Here is a 5,373-nt window from a genome sequence, read left to right as displayed (position 1 = left end):
CTGGTCTTGAAGAAAGAAAGATTATATTTTGAGGTATGTGGATAAAAAACTCTATTACTTCAATACATAACAGTGGATATGACCTATGTATGTTGATAAGCTCCTCATTAAAACAAGCATATAGATGGTAGTATTGCCTATTAAGACAACATAATATATAGACAGCTGGATCATATATAATTTATACTGTTCTCACTTTACAAAACTGACAACTGAACAAATATAATTGATTCATGTACTGCAATATTCATTCCATTAGTTAGAATATATATCCAAAACTGGAGATGTCAATCAAATAAAATGAATGCATGTTTTCATAGAGCACTGTGATTCCTTTTATTAAACCAAGAAAAAAAAAAAATCAGTCACTATTTTTGGATTCAGCTTCAACAGGAGTATGACTCCTGCAAGTTATGTGGCAATAAATATACACATTTATTTTAGTCATGTTAGAAAATTATTTTGGATACCTTTGATCTTTTTAATGTGTAAGAAAATAAGCTATTTATGATAACAGTGTCCATAAACACTTTAAACAAATAGTTTCACTGATGTATAGGAACAGGAGGTAGTACTCATTCTCACTTACACCAATTTTGCACTCCATTGGTTTCAGTGAAAGTTACTCTTGATTTACACCAACACAAAAGAGGCTGGAGAAGCCCCGTATTTTAGCTGCTGTCTTTCACATGCTGATCTGTAGCTCCTGAATTGCTGGATGAATAATGCTAAGGCAAATATTACAGGTTCTGCCTGCACTTTTGTAGTAATTTACTTCAGAACCTTGGGAATATAAACAGAAATCTGTCATAAACAAAACACTCATTTCCTTCATCTAGAGCTGTGTCTGTGCTCGCTGAGTGGGTCTGCTCTGCTCAGGGTGTAAAACATGCTGTAAGACATTTTCTCATTCAGAAAGGATGCACAAATGCTATTTTAATAAGTTTAAAGTTCCCAATGTCTGCTTTCTGCTGAAGGCAGGGTGCAACAGCCACACGCACTGTTAAGAGAGATGTGCAGCTTGGGCCTGAGCAGACATAACCCCATCCTGAACACCAGTTCAAGCTGTGGTGGCACTCGAAGCAAAAACCCTTCTTGACAGGTGGCAAGAAACAAGGGGAAGGAAAAAGGGAAGGTGGGAACTTTGCCCAGAAACCAAGATCCACAGTTTCTAAGGATCTTGTGGGGATTTGTCTCATCTTGCCTGGTCTCTCAGGACTTTATATTTCTTTTATAACTGTGGCCTGTGCAGTACTGAAGGAAAGGATAAGCCCCTGCAGCTTTTCCCTAAACAGTGGTTTATCTTGTCTTGGCAGTTTGAACATTTACACAGAGCATTTCATTTTTGACCTATTTCCAATACCCATTGCTACCTTAGCCACACAGACACATACAATGTATTACTGCGGTCCTTCCTCACACATGGAGAGATAAAGGTATGAAAGTCCATAGCTGTGTAGGCTACAACATTTATATTGAAACTGGATACATTAATATACTGTTGGTAGATAGAAATATTATTATAACACTTTTATATAGAAATGCATAGTATTGTACAGGATTATTACTCATAAAAATATTATATCACTTTTATATAATGTAAAGCTATATAAAATATATATTATGATACCCTAATGTATACCTTCCATTTATTGAAATAAAGGGAATCAAAATTTCTATTACATGTCAACAAAGCTCTTCTAGCTGGAGTAAAGTTATAGGTGCAGAGAAGCAGACAATTATCCCAGTCCCAGAGGGTTTACCATGGTCACCTATGCTCCACATCTCCAAATAGCATCTTGGTGATGTGACGTTGGGCAGTTTGGGAAGGGATGCAGAGAGTGGTGCTCTGCCTTCAAAGAAGGCAGCAAATAAACCCACTCAGCTAAACATAATAAAACACACACACAAAAGGCTACATAACCACACTGTGACTTTTAAAAATTAATACTGCTTACAATTTATTTCCTAAGCATTAATCTGTAGCAACGAGCCCTGACATGATCTACAGTAAATGTGCTCAGTATCATAGAGAATATTTGCATGTAAAATTTTCTAATACTATTACCTGGCTCTCCAGACAACCACACTGGGGATTTCTGCCAGTTTAACGTACCTTAGCTGTGATACAGCAGACCGACCTGCAGATCAACTCAGAACATGACTAAATGTAAAATTGCATTGTGATTGATGGACAAAGAATTATCTAAATTGTTTCACTTAACCTTCTCACACTGTTATTTGTTGTACAGGAATATAGTGCATGCACATCTGCATGAAATAAGGCCTCAATCTCCTTTACCATGGCTCTATGGTCTAATCATAGAACAGTTTGGGTTGGAAGGGACCTTAAAGATCATCCAGTTTCAACCCCCCTGCCGCAGGCAGGGACACCATCCACTAGACCAGGTTGCTAGCTCCAAGCAACATCTTAGGAAGTATTTCTGTGGCTGAAGCAGTGAGACCCATTCACAGCTGCAACTCGAATTAATGAAGATTTTCCTTCTTACAGAAGGACTGACTTGTGTCAGAGAGCTGAGCAGGAGGGGCAAGACCCCCCCACTTGCAGTTCCCATCCTGGTTTGCCCAAAGTTAGACTTATGGTGGGTCAAGATCACTGGCTTAGCTTTGCTCCAAACACATCCTGCAATTTCCTGCTTTCCTTTTAGATCCCTGAGCTGGAAGCACTTCATGGGGTAGGTGGAAATTTTGGGGTGTGAGTGCCAACTGTAGAAGCTTGGCTTCACCATTCTTTAGGGTGAAATAATTTGAATAGTTGCAAAACTGTCTGCATCCTTTTCACTTAAAAAAAAAGTGTTAGGCAAGATAAGCAGTCTTTTCTCCATGGGAAAAGCTTATTCCTATAGAGATATGTGGTATTTATTGCCATAGACCAATAACTTACATGATGATATAATCACAGAATCTTTAAATTTATGTGAAAACTAGTCACTGTTAGAGAGAAAGACAGAAAGCCCTCTTTATTACATCAAATTAATGGACGCATTGCTACGTTTCAAATGGGAGCCCTTTATACACCCACAGCATATCTCTTTCAGCAGTGGCTATGCTGTGGCCAAGTCCCGGGCAGGGAAGCTGAGAGGAAAAGAAGATGCTGTACAATCCCACACTCTAAATACTGCTTGAGAGCATTTCTTGATGGTCCATTTTGCAAAGCCAAAAGATTGTCCATGTTATGTTCTTTCAGGTATTAGCCATGTTAAAAAGAGAGAGGAGTGAGGAGCAAACAGCTCACATGACACAGCAGGCAGTATTTTCCCCTCAGCTGCAGAGGGCTCTGACAAACACCCATTCATCACCCCCTGGTAATTTGGTAGATGCTAGATTAGGGCTTTCTTTGCATGTGATGACACAAATTCATTATAAAAGAGCTGGTCTGCACCAGGGTGACCAGGGCATGGGCTCTGGGCTTGCTCACGTTACAGTGATTTGTGGAGGACACCAAATAGGGACTTAGGGCAGCAAAAGTGATGGCAAGCGATGGCATTTATCAGATGCTCAGGAGGGGAAACAGCTCCTGAGTGACTCATGATGAATGCACAGGAGAGTCTTTCTGACAGACACAGAAAACTGGTTATTTTCCAAAGAGCAGCAAGGAATTCTTTAACTGGAAAGAATCCAGGCCACCAAGTGGGATAAATCCTCCCCTGTCGGTGCACTCTGTATGATTTCCTGCAAGCCCTGCTTTGCCACCCATCAGGTTTCATGGATTCCAGGTTGAACAAACCTAACAGGATTCATCCGTGGCCCATGGAATATTCCTTCCATCACATCAGTCTTCACCCAGAGCTTTTCCCAGGGATTTTTCCCTCCATCTCTCCCATTGCTCCCAGGCTACCTTCCTTCTCCAGCTGTCCCAGCAGAATCTTCCGTTCCTCCAATGGGTCCCCTGCCACAAAGTGGCAACCAGGAGGGCACCAGCAGGCAGCTCTCCCCTGCCTTCACCCAGACGTATCTTTTTATGTAAAACATAAGATCTGCAGTACATATATGGTAAACTGTGAACAACGCAAACAGCTCAGCCATCCGTCACAGCACCATATGGCTGGATGTAAAAAATAGGTCTTAAAGATTATAACATAATGAACAGAAACAAATGTCTTCACTAATATAAATAATGAAACCTTTGTATATGTATAGCTATAAATATGTATGTGTGCTCCCTTCAGGTTTTTGCTTATGTATACACGTATACAGATCCAGACCTAAAACAAGAAATTGATTTAATACATGTTTACAAAGAGGAAGGCTACAGAGCACCCACAGAAGTATGCTTCAGAAGGTCACAAATCTATCAGGAAAAGAACTGATTTTATTAGTTTAAATAAGCCTATAATTGAAAGAATAACTACAAGTCACAAATGTCAGAGTCTGCCTGAATCTACCTGGCTAAACCAGAGTTTCTTAGAAAGAGAGAAGAGGGCTGCTGTTCAGTGCACCATATCCTGTGTTAGCAGCCAAGCAGAGAAGCACCTCAAACACTTTGGCTGTTGCTGTAGGTGGGAAAATACACCTCCCAAAATGAGCATTCATCACAGCACCTGCTTGCTTCTCTTGCAAGCTCTTCACAGTGAACTGATTTGATTTTCTTCAGAACTCCTAAGATTTCACAAATTGCAGTGGTCTATAATAGTGCCAACAGTGAACGTACCAGTCCTACATTTATCCATACCTGCTCTGCTGCATTCCCAGACATTTTCCAGATCTATTCTGTTTTGACTCTGCAACACCAGAAGAACTCTCTTGCAGGAGTTCCATGAAATGCTAACCAGGAAAGAAATCAAGACCCTACTGGAGAATCATACCAATTTTGTCAATCTTAAACAACATTTCTAATGACAAACCTGAGATTACTGTAATGTAAATAAGGAAGAACAGGCTTGTTAATGCAGAAATGGCAGACTTCAAAGGCAACTGATTCCCCATTCTGTTATAGAAAATTCTGGGAGAAAGATGCAGGATGTACACGACAGAAAAACAGGAAAGTCCTTTAAGCAATAATATTATTTTCATTCTAAAGTTTTGGGATCTCTGTCACTAGAAATTTCTAATGACAGGTATGATGTGGTTAATCCTATCCCTGGGTCAAATGAAATACATGGCTTCTTGAGGTCCCTCTACCTGCATTGCTACAGTTCTGGTGAATTCCTCCTTGGAGGAATTCTTTTCCACTCTTATTTCAGAGCACCACTTCATCCCCAATAGGAATGATAAGGTTGTTGACATCTAAACAAAGAATGGGAGTAGGATGAGAAACAGCCTTTTTCTTATCCATCTGTATCTAGATCACCGAGTTTTCATCTTAAGAAGTCAGTTTTGACCAAAAGGACTTATATGATAAAAATAGCTTAT

General features: G+C 39.9%; 1 long non-coding RNA gene across 1 annotated transcript; it reads right to left on the bottom strand.

The window, feature by feature from the left end:
- Positions 1–311: 311 nt before the first annotated feature.
- On the bottom strand, positions 312–5,090 carry LOC134169659 (uncharacterized). Its single transcript, XR_009966980.1, has 2 exons — positions 4,694–5,090; positions 312–783 (listed from the first exon to the last, which is right to left on the bottom strand). It is a non-coding gene; the product is annotated as an uncharacterized LOC134169659 (long non-coding RNA).
- Positions 5,091–5,373: the final 283 nt, after the last annotated feature.

The sequence above is a fragment of the Pezoporus occidentalis genome, unplaced genomic scaffold (assembly GCF_034315485.1).
Source record: "Pezoporus occidentalis ecotype Australia unplaced genomic scaffold, CSIRO_AGI_Poc_V1 ctg35, whole genome shotgun sequence".
In the NCBI taxonomy this organism is placed as follows: domain Eukaryota; kingdom Metazoa; phylum Chordata; class Aves; order Psittaciformes; family Psittacidae; genus Pezoporus; species Pezoporus occidentalis.
This window is presented reverse-complemented; position numbering and strand designations above follow the sequence as displayed.